This window comes from Micromys minutus (genome assembly GCF_963924665.1).
Source record: "Micromys minutus genome assembly, chromosome: 1".
NCBI classification, from domain to species: domain Eukaryota; kingdom Metazoa; phylum Chordata; class Mammalia; order Rodentia; family Muridae; genus Micromys; species Micromys minutus.
The window spans coordinates 256,713,308-256,732,499 of NC_137969.1; the positions used below are offsets into that span (position 1 = coordinate 256,713,308).

The 19,192-nt window shown below is 35.1% G+C and overlaps 1 gene segment (V, D, J or C); it reads right to left on the reverse strand.

Moving 5' to 3' along the window:
• Positions 1-18,328: 18,328 nt before the first annotated feature.
• On the reverse strand, positions 18,329-18,682 carry LOC308418421 (Ig heavy chain V region 3-like). The segment is given in 1 exon: positions 18,329-18,682.
• Between the last annotated feature and the right edge of the window lie 510 nt (positions 18,683-19,192).

The window sequence follows — 19,192 nt, forward strand, 5'->3', positions numbered from 1 at the left end:
GGTTACAGTCAGTGTGTTCAGTACTGTGGAGAAGACACTGAACACATATTGTTTTCAAGGTGTGGACATTCTGTATTTACTGACAGAGACTCGGGTCATTTGCATATTCATAATCAGGGGACTTGTTAGATAAGAACATAGTTCAGTTACAGAAGAACTAAAGAGGAAGGACTGAAAAGGTTCATGGTTTAGGCAGCAAGATGTTCTGGTCCAAAAACTAGTTCTCTCTGAGAAAATGCATTCTAGACTGCGGTGAATCTCTCAGTCAATTTTTGGTCTGAATCTGCTGTTCCACTCTGAGATATGTTAACATGTTTGTTTACATATAATATTTTATAATGATGATGACAATGATGATGATGATGAGAAAATGAAGATGATGGTGATAGTGGTGGAAAATTCCAAATCAGCTAATTTTTATTGTAATGTTGTATTTCTCATATATGTAATTAATCTTTTCCTTTCCAAAACCTTAAATGCTTCAAAACTCAGTAAAATAACTAAAAGTACTATTTACCTGTCAATGATTATTACAGGAACATAATCAATAAATAAATTATAGCAATATGCTATAATGCTTCAAGAATTGATTTTATAAGTAAGGCATGATTACATATATATATATATATACAATGAATAACACACATAACATACATATATGTATACATGTATATATATATACATATATATATACAATATGCACATGTGTATACATATATACACATATATGTATATATATGGATATATCAGAACTATTTGACATGAAATATTTAAGACATTTACATTGTTTGGAAAATGAATGTAATTAGTGATAACTGTATGAATAAAGACAATCTCAAAATCACAGACATTAAATGAGACTCTCATGAGCAGTTCTTATATATTTCATAGTTACATACATTTATTTATGAAAATACATCACATTGTTTCAGTAAAATTCTCTAGTAAGATAAATGAAAAATAGCATGGACAAGAGGTGAAAAAATATATGCAGTGTACAAAATACATATGTGAATTATCTGTACATAAACTTGTTATTTCTATATTTTATAAGGAATTTTATCTTTGAAATTTTAAATAATATATGAAATATGATACAATCTACTACCACTAGGTCCCAGTGGTTCCTGGACCAAAAATTACAGTCACACACTGATTGCTTCTCAATGGAGATAAAATCAAGTACCTTCCCTCCATGCAGAAAGCTATGAATAGAGGTTCTTAATAACTAAGTGATTTGAATTATAGTCTGGGGAACTAGGGACAGAACACACCCTAATTACCCAGAACGATGATCCCAGAGCCTTCTATCATTAGAATATTATGCATCCTTAGTGGACGTGTCACATATACTTTATAGCCTGATGACTTGTATGTTATTGGTCATAAAGCACACAGGAATCTGGACTTATCAAAAGAGCCAACCCTCATAGTTACAGGAGCTCATAGAATGGGTAATATAGTCATACCTTAAGCTTTATTGTTCAATGTGATTTGATATGATTATGGACACTATTTTTACTGGAGTCGCTTTACTACAATCTATGGTTTGATTTGAGAGCTGGTAAATATATCTACAGAGAGTTTATATGTGCACTGAGAACAGTTAAATCCCTGGAGATATTTCATGTCCTTAGACCCCATTCTCTGTATCTTAAATCCTCTGTTTTATGATGGTTTTTGAATCCTGGGTAAGTGATTGGTGTCATTGAACCACCTGTTGCTGAATACTCTGTCAATCATCCTCTGCAGACTCTCTAACCATGAATATGTCAATTTTTACACACAGTACATATGAGCCTCTGTGATCAAGGCTCAGATACTATATTGGGTAAAATCATAAATATTTATAAGGCAGTTTGACTACATAATCATGAGCAATGCAACTGAGATCACTAGGGCCTACAAGATCTCTAAACATGAGATTTAACCACACTTACCTGGGATTCAGATTGTTCTTTAAAGATTGGCCAAAAATCAATAAATGTAATTCTCTTCCCAGCAATAACACTTGCAATCATGTAGTTGGACAAATCTTAATCTTATTGTAAACATGCTCTTGCATTTGCCTTTATTCACAGCATGTTATTCATGATCTTCTAACAGCATATGGAGAAAGGAATTATCACAGATTTATAATATAACATAAATTGAAATGATAATTTGGAAATATAGAAAGTCAATTTTATTCAGTGATAAACTAGGAATTATCTGATCTATAAAAAATGTAACTGGAAAAATATAATTAATATGCTACCAATGTCCATTAGTCAAGTGTATCATGTAATCATTCATTTTTAATTGAACAACATTATTTTAAAAAACAAAGATAAATGTACAAATTTTAATCATTTTTGCATAAAAGTATACAAACACATTTTGTCAGTTCTTGATTATTTTAAAGGTTTGATAGTATGCATTAAAATATTACTCGTTTAAATGAGCATTAAGTATATGTAAAAGAAGATGTAAACTGGAATTAGTCAAAGTCTTCTTGGTGTGTATAGATTAAACATAATGGTTATTCATTTCCTTTTTCTTTTCTTTTTTTTTTTTTTTGGTCTTTGTTTTTTCACAAACTTCATATGCATTGTGAGTTGTTTCTGGGTCGTTCAGAACTTTCTGAGGTTATTATACAATTATCAGTGACTTCATAGTATGTCTGTTCTTTTGTGACTGTGTTATCTCACTCAGGATGATATTCTCTAGATGCAACCATTTACTTAAGAATTTCATAATGTCATTGTTTCTGATAGCTGAGTAGTACTCCATTGTGTAAATATACCACAATTTTTGTATCCATTCATCTACAGAAGGACATCTGGGTTCTTTCCCGCTTCTGGCTATTATAAATCTGGATGCTATGAACATTGTGGTGCATATGTCTTTGTCGAGTGTTGAGCTTCTCTGGGGTATATGGCCAGAAGTGGAATAACTGGGTCTTCAGATAGTACTATGTTCAAATTTTTGAGGAATTGTCAGACTGATTTGCAGAGTGGTTGTACGAGTTTACAACCCCACCAACACTGGAGAAGTGTTCCTCTTTCTAAACATCCTCGCCAGCATCTGATGTCATCTGAATATTTGATATTAGCCATTCTGACAGGTGTGTGGTGGAATCTCAGGGTTGTTTTGACTTGCATTTCCTTGATGGCTAATGATGTGGAGCACTTCCTTAGATGCTTCTCAGCCATTCAATATTCCTCAATTGAGAACTTTCTGTTTAGCTCTGTACAGTATTTTAAATAGGGTTGTTTGATTCTATGGCGTCTAGCTTCTTGAGTTTTCTCTATACCTTGGATATTAGGCCTCTATCTAATGTGGGGTGGGTAAAGACCTTTTCCAAATATTTGGCTGCCATTTTGTTTTCTTGACAGTGTCATTAGCCTTACAGATACTTTGCAATCTCATTAAGTCCCATTTGTCAATATTTGACCTTAGAGCATGAAGTGTTTTGTTCAGGAATTTTTTTTTTCTTGTGCACATATGCTCTAATATTTTCCCTACTTTTTCTTCTAATAATTTCTGTGTACCTGGTTTAATGTGGAGATCTTATCTCCTTGTACAACACTCAAGTACAAGTGGAAAATAGATCTCCAAGTTCTATTCTTATCTGAGGAAATTCATCCCATACCATATCTCTGGGCTTTGTCCAGAGACCGTAGATGTGACATAATTGGCTATGCATTAAAAAGATATGCAGCTTGTGACAAAAGTCACACTTGTGACATGGTTTTACATATTGATTTATAGGTAGTTACAAGGATTAGAAAAGTAATAAGTAATTTCAAAAGCAGCTAAATTAATATAATTTATAGCCTCTTCAATATGTATAATTAACATTTGTATTTAAAACATGTTATATACTAAAAAGCTCACAGAAATGTGCCAAAGTTATTATATTTCAGAAGTATTTGTACATTAAGGATTATTGCAACAATATCAGTAAAAGTAAATTATGAAAACAAACTATGTAATTTTTCAGAAGAGGATTGTATTAAAAAGACATGGATACATACACACACAGGCATATACATACATAAATACTTTCCATCAGAGGGCAATAAAATACTTATGTCGATTTTAGTAAAATAGATGCAAATTGAGAAGACTGCATTAAAGGAAATCATGTTAGAATCACAGACATTGAATGAAACTCTCAGTAGTTCTTACGTCCTGCACAGTTATATAAACTTATGGATAGAAATACATAGTGATGTTTAAATAAAACTGTCTAGTAATGTACTGTGAAAAATAAGAGGAAGAAGAAGAAAGATAGCAGTTATTGGGAAATATTCACAGTTCACATAAAATACATATATGAACATATATGAAATGGATATATCTACTTTACAGAATTATTTTATTCTTTGCAATTTTTATTCATAAATGAAATGTACTATTATTATTTCTACATCTACTATGTCCCTCTGTTTTACCTTGAGACATTTTATGGTGTATGTTGTGTGTGTGTGTGTGTGTGTGTGTGTGTGTGTGTGTGTGTGTGCTTTTATGTGTGTTTCTTCTTTATTTAATATTAGTTTAATCATTCTATGTTCTTTTCCCTCCCTATATAAAAAATGTAAAGGTATGTAGTTGTTGAATGAATGGTGGAGGTTCTGGCAAAAGTTTGAAGAGAATATCAGTGATCACAATACACTGTATACAGTTTAATATTTATTTTTTACTATTCTTTTTTATAGTACAGTCATTACACTCCTCCCTGTCCACCCTCAATAGTTCCTCATCCAATTTCTCCTCCCTGCTGTCTTCAAGAGTATGCCCCAACTCCACCAGGTCTCCCCACTCCCTGGGGCATCAAGTATCTTATACAATATGTGCATCTTTTAGCACTTAGACCAGACCAGGCAGTCCTATTCTGCATTTGTGTATATTGTCTGGTTGGTGCCTGGATGCATGAGAAATCTCAGGTTTATATATAATTTTTAAAATAAAATATGAATATGTGAGGTGTTTAACATAGAATCTACAGTTTTTGAGCTTGGAAACATTAAATGTCCATCACAGGAGGTGCACTGAGTTTAAAAAAGGAAACCTCGGAGTATACAGCATCCACCCATACAAACCACTTCTCTCTGCTGGGGATTCTTGGACTCACTGTGCCCTCTGCTGGTCATTTTAGATTTTTCACTGTTTATACTGCATTTGACAAGTCTGACTTGAGCAGTAACATATCCCTTCCACTAGTGTGCTTGCAGGAACAGATGCAGGGAGAAATGGTTCTTGTGTATCTGGAGAAGATGACTGATCTCAGACTCTGAATTTAAGTTTTATCTAGGTTATCTTTAATGACATTCTCAAAGTCATCTGCTGTTCTAGTGACAGTTGGATTCAGCTCCAAGAGATCCTATTTGTAAATGGTGGAAACAAGAGAAATCAGGGCCTTATTTGCCTTCATCAGGCTGCACCTTTGTAAGAGCATCTGAGGAGAGAATGACAAAAATAAGTCTTGAGCTCAGATGCATTGCTCTTTGTATCCATGCCTGAATTCCTGGAACATTCATATACCACAAAAAGTGGAAGAACCACAGAGGTTTTCACAGAAAAACTAACAGTCCAAAAAAAAAAATCACATTGATAAGGAATTGAAAATCAGGTAAATGCATCCTGAAACTCCATTTGTTTCCCAACAGGCAGGTGCATCCATTTAATTGGATCAGGGTGGAAAGGAAATTCCCATGACAAAGATGCTGATGGTTGCAGAACAGGTACACATAGAAAGCCTTATCTTTGTTTCTGGGCAGGGCATGTGTTAGTAGAAATTTTCAGGAGTAGCATTTCATTAATGAAGTATAGATTTGGTATACTGTCCAAGGGGTGAGATACATAATAGCACTGTGCAGGAATATGTAAACATATGTGCTTAACTACCTGAATTCTGGGAAATGGGGTACAAGGTACTGCATGTGGAACAGTCAGTAGATGGACCAGGAAGAGAATAGAGTCTGGACTGTAAAAACGATTCAAGGATTATATATAATATATTAACACCTTTTGTGCAGGATAAAGTCTAAAATGCTGTGGACTTCATGCTCTAGTATATGGGATGCTGATGGCTATTGTAGGTTACAATATACAGGACTACATGCCTACATCTATAGTATGGATGAGTCTAAACAATCTCTTAAAATATAATTCATAAAGAAATGTCAAGGCACCATAAGGTTAAAAATAAATTGAACTAACACCCTTTGTTGAATAGGCTGTCCTTTTTCCATTGAATGTTTACAGCTCCTTTGTCAAAAATTTGGTGACCATATACATCAATGAGGGATCATTTCTGGATATTCTACCCTATTCCATTGATACACATCCCTATTTCTGCACCAGTACCATGCAGTTTTCAGCACAATAACCTTGTAATATAGCTTGAGGTCAGGGATAGTGATTCCCTCATATGTTTTCTTGTTTCTGAGTATGAATTTCTCAATTCTAGGTCTTTTGTTATTCAAGATGAAATTGCACATTGCTCTTTCCAGCTCAATGAAGAACTGAATTGGAATTTTGATGGGGATTGCATTGAATCTGTACATTGCTTTTGGTAAAACAACCATTTTAAAATTGTGATTCTTGCAATCCATGAGAATGGGAGATCTTTCCATTTTCTGAGATCTTCCTCGATTTCCTTCTTTAGAGGTTTGAAGTTCTTGTCATACAGGTCCTTTACTTGCTTCGTTAGAGTCACACCAAAGTATTTTATAGTTCTTGTGACTAATGTGAAGAGTATCTTTTCCCTAATTTCTTTCTCCACATGATTGTCCTTTGAATATAGGAAGGCTACTGATATCTTTAAGTTAATTTTAAATCCAGCCACTTTGCTGAACTTGTTTATCAGGTTTAGGTGTGCACTGGTGGAAGTTGTGGGGTTGCTTAAGTACACTATTATGTCATCTGCAAATACTGAAGTTTTTACTTCTTCCTTTCCAATATTTTTATCCCTTTGCTTTCCTTTTGCTATTTAATTGCTGCGGCCAGAACTTCGAGTACTATCTTGAGTAGGTAGAGGGAGACTGGGCATCCTTGTTGAGTCCTGATTTTAGTGGAATTTATTCAAGTTTCCCACCTTTAAGTTTGAAATTGGTTGTTGGCTTGCTGTATATTGCTATTATTATGTTTATGTATGAGCCTTGGATTCCTGTTCTTTCCAAGACTTTTAACATGAAGTGGTGTTCGGTTTAGTCAAATAATTTCACAGCATCTAGTGAGATAACCATGTACTTTTTTTTTCCTTTGATTTTGTTTATATGGAAGATTACATTGATAGATTTTCTTATATTAAACCATCCCTGCATCCCAGGGATAAAGCCTACATGATCATGGTGAATCATCCTTTTGATGTGTTCCTGGAATCGGTTTGCAAGGATAATGTTTAGTATTTTTGCATCAAAGTTCAAAAGTGATATAGGTTTGAAGTTCTCTATCCTTGTTGGGTTTTTGTGTTGTTCAGGAACAAGGGTTATTGTAGCCTCAAAAAATGAGTTAGTTAGTGTTCCATCTGATACTATTTTGTGGAATAGTTTGGAGAGTATTGGTATTATGTCATCAATAAATGTCTGATAAAACTCTGCACTGAACCCATCTGGACCTGGGCTTTTTTTGATTGGGAGGCTTTTGATGACTGCTTCTATTTCTTTAGGTGTTATGGGATTATTTAGATGGTTTACCTTGTCCTGGTTTAACTTTGGTATCTTGTGTCTGTCTAGGAATTCATCCATTTCCTCCAGATTTTTCAGCTTAGTTGAATAAAGGCTTTTGTAGTAAGATCTGATGATTTCTTGAATTTCCTCAGTTTCAGTCGTTTTTTCTCCACTTTTCTTTCTGATTTTGTTAATTTGGATGCTCTCTCTTTGCCCTTTAGTTAGACTGGGTAAGGGTTTATCAATCTTGGTATTTTTCTAAAAGAATTAGCTCTTGGTTTTGTTGATTCTTTCAATGGTTATTTTTCTTTCTATTTGGTCTTTCTGCCCTAAGTTTGATTATTTTTTTGTCCTCTACTCCTCTTGGGTATATCTGCATCCTTTTGTTCTAGAGCTTTCATTTGTGGTGTAAGGGTACTAGTGTATGCACTCTCAAGTTTCTTTTTGGAAGCACTCATAGCTATAAGTTTTCTTCTCGGTACTGCTTTCATTGCATCCAATAGGTTTGGGTATGCCATGTTTTCATTTTCATTGAATTCTAGAAAATCCTTAATTTTATTTCTTCTTTTACCCTGCTATCATTTAATAGAGCATTGTTTAGTTTTCATGTGTATATTGGCTTTTTGTTGTCTTTGTTGTTATTAAAGACCAGCCTCAGAGCATGGTGATCTGAAAGGATACATGGGAGTATTTCGATATTTTTTTGTTGATTGAGGCTTGTTCTGTGTCCAATTTTGTGGTTAATTTTCAAGAAAGTGTCGTGAGGTGCTGAGAAGAAGGTGTATTGTTTTTTTTTTTTGTTTTTGTTTTTGTTTTGTTTTAGGCTGATATGATTTATAGATATCTATTAATTCCTGTTGTTTCATAGTCTGTGCTAGTTTTGCAGTGTCCTTGTTCATTTTCTGTTTCCATGATCTATTCATCTTTGAGAGTGGGGTATTGAGTCTCCCGCTATTATTGTGTGCAGTAAAATGTATTTTTTGAGCTTTAGTAGGGTTTCTTTTATGAATATGGGTGTTTTTGTATTTGGAGCATATGTGTTAAGGATTGAGAGTTCCTCCTGATAGATTTCTCCTGTAATGAATAAAAATTGTCTTAACTTACCATTTTTGATAACTTTTGGTTGAAAATCTACTTTATTCGATATTGCAATTGCCAGTCCTGCTTGGTTCTTGGGGTCATTTGCTCAGAAGTTTTTTTTTTTTTTTTTTTTCCCAACATTTTATTCACAGATAGTGTCTGTCTTTGTCTCTGAGATGAGTTTCCTGTATGCAGCAAAATGCTGGGTTTTGTTTATGTATCCAGTCTGACAGCGTATATCTTTTTATCGGGGAGCCGAGACCATTTATGTTAATAGATATCAAGGAATAGTGGTTGCTGTTTCCTGCTATTGTTGCTTTGGTAGGATGAATTATGTCTGTGTGTCTTTCTTCTTTTGGTTTTCTTGCTTAGAACTTTTCTTGTTTTTACGAGGAGGTGGTTCCCCTCATTGTATTGGGTTTTCCACCTATAATTTGTTGTAGTGCTGGGTTTGTGTTCATAAATTATGTGAATTTAGTTTTTGTCTTTGAATATAGTTTTGCGGTGTATAGCAGCTTAGGCTGGCACTTGTGCTCTCTTAGGGTCTGCAAGATGTTTGTACTGGGTCTTCTAGCTTTCATAGTCTCTGTTGAAAAATCGGGTGTGATTCTGATTGGCCTGCCTTTATATGTTACATGGCCGTTTTTCTTTAGTGGTTTTCTTTCTTTGCTTTGGGCACTTGGTGTTTTGTCTATTATGTGTTGGGAGGAATTTCTTTTCTGGTCCAACCTATTTGGAGTTCTGTAGGCTTCCTTTATGCTCCTGGTCATCTCATTTTTAAAGGTAGGAAAGTTTTCTTCCTGGATTTTTTGAAGATATTTACTGTATCTCATAGTTGATACTCTTCAATCTCTTCTATTCCTATTATCCTTAGGTTTGGTATTATCATTGTGTTCTGGGTTTCCTGGGCATTTTGGGTTAGATGATTTTTGGTTTTTGCATCTTCTCTGTTTTGTCTATATTTTAAATGTTGTCTTTGCCCCCTCCAGATTCTCTCTTCCATCTCTTTTAGTCTGTTGGAAATGCTTGCATCTGTGGCTCCTGATTTCTTTTTTAGGATTTCTATCTCTAGGGTTGTCTCCTTTAGTGTTTTCTTTATTGTGTCCCTTTCTGCTTTAAATTCCTTCTTCCATTCCTTCATTTTTTGGTTCTGTTTTCCTCTAGTTATTTGAGTTCTTTGAGTGTTTTTGTTCCTTATTTCTTCTTTAAAAGCGTCTAATTCTTTATGTTTTCCTCCCATTCTTGTTTAAGGATCTCTAGCATCATCTTGAGGTAGAATTTGGTGTCTGAGTCTTCGTTTTCTGGAGTGTTTGACATTCTGCTCTTTGATGTGATGGGAGAGCTTGGTTTTAGTGTTGCCATGTTGTCTTGGTTTCCCTGAGTTACATTATTTCGCTTTCCTCTTGCCATCTTGTTTTCAGTGAATGGTTAATGCCTTTCTCTTGTACCTGGCCTTTTTCCCTGGATCTCCACTGTTCCTGGTGGCAGATGTTCTGAACGTCTGTTGTGCACCCCAAAAGCCACTGGATGGAAACAGAAGGCCTAATGTTACGGGTTTTCTGGGTCTCTGGATCAAGTCGGGCAGGTACACACTTTTCTGTGTGCTCTGCTGATATCTGTCTACCCCCAGGCTAGTGGGAATCTGTTCTCACACAGTTCTCACCAATACTGTGTGTCAGCATGCGGAAAAATGAAAATAGACCCTTTTTATCTTGTTATACAAAGCTCAAGTGTAAGTGGATCAAAGATTTCCACATTAAACCAGGTACACTGAAATTATTAGTAGAAAAATTAGGGAAAACCTTAGAACTCATAGGCATAGGAGAAAATTTTCTGAACAGAGCACTAATGACTCAAGCTCTAAGGTCAAAGATTGACAAATGGGACTTAATGAGATTGTAAAGTTTCTGTAAGGCTAAAGGCCCTGTCAAGAAAACAAAATGGCAACCAACAGATTGGGAAAAGATCTTTATCAACCCCACATCAGATAGAGGCCTAATATCCAAGGTATACAAAGAACTCAAAAAGCTAGACACCAGAGAATTAAACAACCCTATTAATAAATGGGGTACAGACTTAAACAAAAAGTTCTCAATTGAGGAATATTGTATGGCTGAGAAACGTCTAAAAAAGTGCTCAACATCCTTAGCCATCAGGGAAATGCAAATCAAAACAACCCTGAGATTCTACCTCACACCAGTCAGATTGGCCAAGATCCAAAACTAAGATGAGAACAGATGCTGGCTAGGATGTGGAGAAAGAAAAACACTTCTGCTCTGCTGGTGTGGTTGTAAACTGATACAACCAATCTGGAAATCAGTCTGGCAGTTCTTCAGAAAAATAAACATAGTACTACCTGAAGACCCAGTTATTCAACTTCTGGGCATTTACCCCAGAGATGCTCCAACATACAACAAACATACATGCACCACAGTATTTATTGCAGCTCTACTTATAATAGCCAGAAGCTGGAAAGAACCCAGATGTCTTTCAGTAGATGAATGGAAAAAAAAATTGGTACATTTACACAATAGAGTACTACTCAGCTATCAGAAACAATGACTTAAAGAAATTCTTTAAGAAAATGGAGGCATCTATAGAATATCATCCTGAGTGAGATAAGCCAGTCACAAAAGAACAGACATACTATGAAGTCACTGATAATGGGTACTAACCTCAGAAAATTCTGAACACACCAGAAACAACTCACAGACTGTGTGAAGTTCAACATATATATATATATATATATATATATATATATATATATATATATATATATATATATATATATATATATATAAAACTCTATCACATCTTACTTTCCTCCATACATCCCTTCCTAGTTTCTCTCCTATCCCCTCAAATTAGTAGCCTCTGTTCCAATATTATTGTTACATATATTAATATGTGTATCTTATGCTCCCACAAATAATTACAACATTAAAAACTGTATTCTTATACTTTTAAGCAAAAATGCTGAAAATTTGCACATTTATCTATGTTTTTTTAAAATAAAGTAAAAAAAATAAAATAACAAAAATTGGTCTGTTTTGTTGACATTCTAAATGCTTCTAAGTAAATACATTGTTTTATTAAAAGAGAAACTAAAAAAGTATGCCTTATGTATTTATGTCTCCAGTGGTATGTCTGACTGAGACAACTTTATTTTAATAATTTATATATTCTAATTATTAATTATGACTACAAACTAACTATAGCAATAAAGCTTCACAACCCTTCTCAAACCTTTATTTTGTAGCAAAAATAAATTCATAGATCATAATTTTTAGTGTAACAAAAGAAAATAAATTGAGCTTATCTTCTTAAGTTAAACTGATACAATGATCTTAGTACTTGCTAATTTGGTGCTTTGTGTGTAGGAGCTTACCTTGAAGAAATGAACAAGTTTATTCATTCTTTGTCCCATTCCCCCACTTCCCTGTGTATTATTTATACCTTTATCCTATTCCTCCACTTCCCTGTGTATTATTCATAACTGTGTTCTATTCCTCCACTTCCCAGTATATTATTTTCTTTTGTCGTCTGGTCAAACCAATTTTACATTTATGACAAAACCCTAGCAGTTTTTTTTTTTTTTTTTTTTTTTTTTTTTTTTTTTTTTTTTTTTTTTTTGGTTCTTCTAAACAGGACTTACTGGACTGGGCACCATTTTACTATTCCAGGTCACTTTGCAGATAAGATTATGTTTGTAAAATGGCTCACATCTCACTCTAATTTCCTTGAACATTGATACAATATGGTGTCCTCAGGGGTGAGACATGTAAGATGCAGGAATATCCATTTTAGAGATGTCTTGGAGAATCTCTGGAATATTCGGTCTGTAACTTATATCTGAAGCCACATACTGACAAATTGTACAGCTCATATATTTGCAGCATTGTCCCAAAGCACCATGTCTAATTACTAATCATTGAGGACCATCACCACATACATTATCCCATGGTCTGTAAAACATAGTCTTGTATCATTGTAGCTTGTGTTCAGAAACAGTCATGTGATTACAGGAAATATTGGCAAAAGGGAAGCTTATGGGTATGTAATCAGTGATCAAAGCATATTGCTGAACCTCTCATCTTCTGACTCTCATGAAAGGACCAGAAATGATTAAATATACTAGTTGACAGTACTTCTACATAACAATATGGTGCTTGCAATACCTTTAATCTCTGGATTTGTGAGATAGGGTCCCATGGATCTCAAACCCATGAGTTTGAGGCTAACGTCACCTACAGAAAAAATTCTGAAACTTCCATTTCTATGCAGTGTAACCCTGCCTTGAAAAATTAAATCAAAAGTATTTTAACAGCAATAATCTTCATACCCTATGAAATAAGGATTGATGTACTGTGAGATCACACACTTCTGCTGTAAAGTTATTGACCCACTTGTGGTAGATGCATTAGCACCAACATGAGTTTAATAATATAGATTTACTGTGCATAGCCTAACTCTGAATAGAAACACCAAGACTAATATTTATTGATCATAGACTAAACATTATCTTACTTTTGTTCCCAACTAGCTCTTATAACTTAAATTGATCCATGTATATTAATCTCTGTTCTGCGACATGGTTTGTTGTTGACCCTTTTCAGCCCTGGCCTCATGCTTCCAGTGCATTTGGCTCACCAAATCTGCTCATGACTCTTTCCCAGAGTACCTATCTCTCCCCAGAAGTAATGCCTTTTCTCTCCTCCTATGAGACAGGCTATTAGTTTTTTATTAAACCAGTCAAGAACCAAGAGAGAAAATGCTTACAAAATATGATTATAAATATTTTATCATCTATAAATTACATACATATGATTATATATATTTGTTCATAAAATATGATTCAAAATATATATATTAAAACAATACCAAATACTTGTCTGTGTTGAAATTTCTCCTGCCCCCAAATCTAGAAATATATAATACAAGAGTATCTTTACACAGTGCACAAATATATCACTGAAAAACTGAAATATGCAGAGCAAATTTATTAATGTAATACTCCTTCTCTCTGAATCTTACATGCAAGGTCACTACAAAATTTCCACATGAAATACAAATTAATCTTTAATTTCCTTTTTCTCTTCTTCAATATTTAACCACAATTTTATTCAAATCTACAGCTATCTTTCCTTGTCTTTTGGGCTCTATGACACTTTGCTACTTCTTTAGATTTTCTGACCTAACATAGAGCTAGGCTGTGACACTTTGCCTGACACATTAATAGATATCAAAATCGGCAGCTTTCATGCTTCTGAACTTTATCAAGCTGTGTTGAGCATTGTGTCTGCATCAAGTATGGTTCTTTGTGAAAACTCTCTATGTATCCCTCTTTCTCTCTCTCTGCCTCTCTGTTTCTACCTACCTACCTACATACCTACCTACCTACCTATCTATCTATCTATCTATCTATCTATCTATCTATCTATCTATCTATCTATCTCTCCTTTCAATCAATTACCCATTCTCTATTTTCTGCCTAGGCTCATTGGTCTGAGAAAGATTCATGGGCAGATTTTGCCTGCCAATTGTGGAGGAACAAGCAAGACATCACTGAAATAGAAATAAATAACCAGCCATTTGGCAAAATATGATGAGCCAGTTCACTTCTGAATATAATCAATTACTCATTTCACATTGTTTGATAGAGGGTAGAGAAAATAATTTTTAGAACAGTGAGGTTATTGATGTAAAGGGTGAAAATATGGAAGCATCTCGGAACCTGCATGACCCTTAGAAGCAGAAACTATTTAGAACTGAATGCAGAAACAGGACTGTATTATTTTTTTAAACAACTTTATTTTTAAAAAAACAAAGATAAATGAGCAAAGTTTAAGCATTTTTGCATAAAAGTATACAAATACATTTTTGTCAGTGCTTGATTTTTTCTAAAAGTTTAATAGTGTACATTAAGGTCTTACTAGTTACAATGAAACTAAAGTACATGTACAACAGGATGTAACCCGCAATTAGTCAAAGTTTTCTTGGTGTGTAAGGATTAAGCATATTGGTTTTTTTCTTTCTTTTTCTTTTTTTTTTTTTTATTGACAGGTCTACATTGATGACTGAACATGGATATATTGTAGGAAGAGTCTGAATCTCAGAGGGCTACCATGAGATCAACACGGCAGTCATAACAGAATTGCAATGGAGGATTGTCTTGACCACATGATGAAGTGTAAGGATCAATAATCTGATGGAAAATAAAACATCATCTGTTGTTTTATTCACAGAGAATTTTGTCTGGCCGCATCTACATCACTTATGTGTTGAAAGGGGATTGCCATTAGAAGACTTTCTACATGTTATGAGAAAAAGTCTGAGGACAGAAACATTTAATTCTCTCCACAAATTCTTACTTCATTACCTCAGCGCAGAAAGAATACAAAAGATGGATTAATAAAGCAATAGGTGACTGACCAGATATTATTGGAATCTCTACATCCAGGTTTTACATGAACATGCCAGAAGTAAATGTTTTGTCCATCCATAATGATCTAATTCATTGAACAGTAATAAATATACAAGATTTGGGGCCTCTTTAGCTGCTTATTTGAACTTAAATTTCCATTATTTATTGAATATGAGTTTAATAAATATGTCAAATCACACTTTCCCCCTTTCCCAACTCCTCATTGTTCCTCATTCCATTACTACCAAGCCAACTTCACAGCCTTTCTTTCTCTTGTTTTTTCAACATAACACAAACAAAAGCATAAAAAATATTGTTTCTCTTCTCTCTCTCATCCCTCCCACCCTCTCTCCATCTCTCTCTCTTCCTCCTTCCTCTCTCTCCCTCTTGCATCCTCCCTCCTTTTTCCCTCCCTCCTTTTCTCTCTGTCTCTCTGTCTCTGTGTTCCTCTCTCTCTCTCTCTCTCTCTCTCTCTCTCTCTCTCTCTCTCTCTCTATCTATCTATCTATCTCTATCTATCTATCTATCTATCTATCTATCTATCTATGTCTATCTCTATCTCTCTCACACACACACACGTGCACACACACACACACACACACACACACACACACACACACACAATCATACTGTTTCTCTGTCACTGGAAAGAACACCAAGCATGAAAATAAATAATAAAAAATAAAGAAAAAAGAAGAGAAAACTAACTAAGCAATGAAGTCCAAGAAAACAATCAACAAATATGCCACTGTGTTGCTATTGTTTGGTCGTCTCCTGTACATAGTGCCTAACATCAGATGTGGTTAATATAGCCAGGAGGCTTCCACTGAAGAAGACTAAGTATTTTGCAAGTAAATACAGGTTGCAGAGAGATTGATTCTTCATTGGAGCAAAGGGTCCATTTGTCTTGAATCTTTGTCACCCTGGTGCTGGTTCCCACAGTCCTGTAAGTTTAAATATTAAACAGTACTGTTGTTTATGGATGAGACGGTTTCTTTGGAAACATTAATCATCTCTGGCTCTTACAATATTTCCATCACTTCCTTTGCAATGGTGTCTCTGACCCACGGGGAAGGTGTGTTGATGACAAATGGAATGTTCTAATTTCTCATACTCACTAAAAATTGTTGTTGTTTTGTCCTCCCTTGCTTCCTATCTGCTGCAAGAAATATCACCAATGACGGTGAATTGACAAACAGATTTATATGTATACATGGTGATGTATTTAAACATAATCTTGTTAGAATAATGTTTTTATAACAATATAACCTTTAATTTTTCACTGTACTATAGTCTATACAATGTCACATTCTTGGAGACCTCTACAGTGTAAGCCATGACTCTCATCTCACAGGCCTTAAATTCTATCAAAAAATCAAATATTAGAACAAGATCATTTATGCAACAGTCACATCAACATGATCCATAGGAAGGCAAATCATGTATGTGAATAGATTTTCAGCTGAGTGGTTACTACACTTCATCTCTGATATGACACAAAATACATAGAGTTCTATGAACAGCATTTGAATTGTTGAAGATTGTACTTGGACTAAAGCTCAAATTTTGTATGTTAACTGAAATATATAATTATTTTCTATAACAACATGGTATAGAAACATTTCTATAACAATCAGTTTGTGGAGAATATCATATAGCTTCAGGAATAGCCTGAAAATTTGGGAGTATCCCTGAGAAATTTTTTACATTGACCGGATAGTGAGTATTCATTCATTATTTGCCACCATCCACATATAAATCTGTAAACTGAAGGTAAAAAATAAAATTATTTTGAATTTTCCAATGCTGGCCCCATCGGCTATGTGAGTGCTACCCTTTCCATCCACATACTTCCTCCCACTTACACTTCCTGAAATTCCCATACACTGGAGCATCCAAAATTCAAAGGACCTAGGCTCTTTCCTCTCCTTTATGCTTGACAAGGTCAATCTCTGCTACATATGCTCCTAGAGCTATGCGTCTCTCCATGTGTACTCTTTGGCTGCTGGTTTAGTCTGTGGGAGATGTAGGGAGTCTGGTTGGTTTACACTGTTATTCTTCCTATAGAGTTAAAAACCACTTCAGCTCTTTCAGTCCCTTTTCAAACTCCTTTATTGGGGACTGCTTCTCAGTCCAATGGTATGTTGAGAATAGCTAGAGCCTCTCAGAAGACAGCTATATCAGGCTCTTTCCAGCATGAACTTCTTGCCATTCACAATATTGTCTGGGTTCGGTTACTGTATATGGGATAGATAATCAGGTGGGGTAGTCTCGAGATGGCCTTTCCTTCAGTCTTTGCTAAATACTTTGTCTCTATATTTCCTCCTGTGAATATTTTGGTTCCTCTTCTAAGAAGGACTGAAGCTTCCATTCTTTGGTTTTCCACCTTCTTGAGCTCCATGTAGTCTGGCGATTGTATCTTGGATATACCGAGTTTTTGGATTAATATCAACTTTTAAGTGAAGGAATTCCATGTGTTTCCTTTCATGGTTGGGTCACCAATTTAAGGATTTTTTCTAGCTCCTTTCATTTGCCTAAAATTTTTATGAAGTCATTATTTTTAATATCTGAGTGGAACTTCATTCAATATCTATTTTTCTGTTGAAGGACATCTGAGTTTTTTTTCCAGCTTCTGGCTATTATAAATAAGGCAGTTATTAACAGAGAGGATCAAGTGTCCTTGTTATATGTTGGATCATCTTTTGGATATATGCCCATCAGTGGTATAGATAGGTCCTCAGGTAGTACTATGTATAATTTTTGGAGGAACTTCCAGACTGATTTCCAGAGTGGTTTTAATAGCTTGCAATTTCACCAACAAGGGAGAAGTGTTCATTCTTCTCCATATCCTCATCAGAACTGGCAGTAATATTTTTAATGTGTCACCATATGTTATTATTTTATTGATTTGGAAACATGTCAATAATGGTTATCATTGGTGAAGAGATTGACAAGGTATGGTGTACTATTGAGGCATCCTAAACCAGCATCAAAATTTTCAAAGAAATCTTTTAACAAAAATGACAGATTCACTACAGGATTGTGAGGATGAGACAGTAAATGGACATTCAAAATTTCTGTTTCTGAGCAAGTCTAAAAGTTAGTGTTTTCTGTCATCTCAATCACAGGGCAGCAGCATTCTGCTGCTCCAGGATTTTTGACACACTCAGGATGTGGTTATAACACTGTGTTTAGCACAGTAATAGACCACAGAGTCCTCAGATATCAGGTTTCTCCCTTCCATGTAGGCTGTGCTCAGGGAGTTGTCTGCAGTCAATATGGCCTTATCTTTGAATTTTTCATTGTATTCAGTATTACCATTTCCAGGATAAAAGTATCCAATACATTCCAGGCTGTGTCCAGGCCTCTGCTTCACCCAATCCATAGCATAGCTGGTGAAGGTGTAGCCAGAAACCTTGGAGGACTCTTTCACTAAAGTCCCAGGCCTCAGGAGCTGAACTCCAGACTGCTGCAGCAGGACCTGGGAGTAGACTCCTGTGGAGAAAATGGCAGAGTGCATGTCATTGTCACCCCAGTCTCTGTCTCCTTTTCAGATTTGGAAATGGTTAGACCCTGACCAGCAATCACTACCAGGAGGAAGAGAAATATGGTTAGATTCTCTATGCCATGGTTAGATTCTGCTTGTTCAGGGACTGTGGAGAGGAGAGTTATCATATGTAGTTTTCAGAGTCTGACAATCCCTGTATTTACTACCACAGACTCAGGTAATTTGCATATTTATGAGCAGGGACTTATTACATAAAGATCTGGTTAAACTGGAGCAGAACTGGTGGGGAAAGACTGGAATGGCACATGGGTCAGTTTGAGGGAAACTCAGGTCTAAGTCCTAATCCTCTCTGAGGAAATATATCCTATACACTTTTCCTAAGTCCTCAGCAGATGCCTGGGTAACTTTAGGAACTAAACTTTCAATACAATTTTGATATTGTCAGTTGTTCCAACTTGGGGCAAAGTTATGCCATTGATTTAAGCATGGGGCTTTGTGATTATGATAATGATGATGATAATG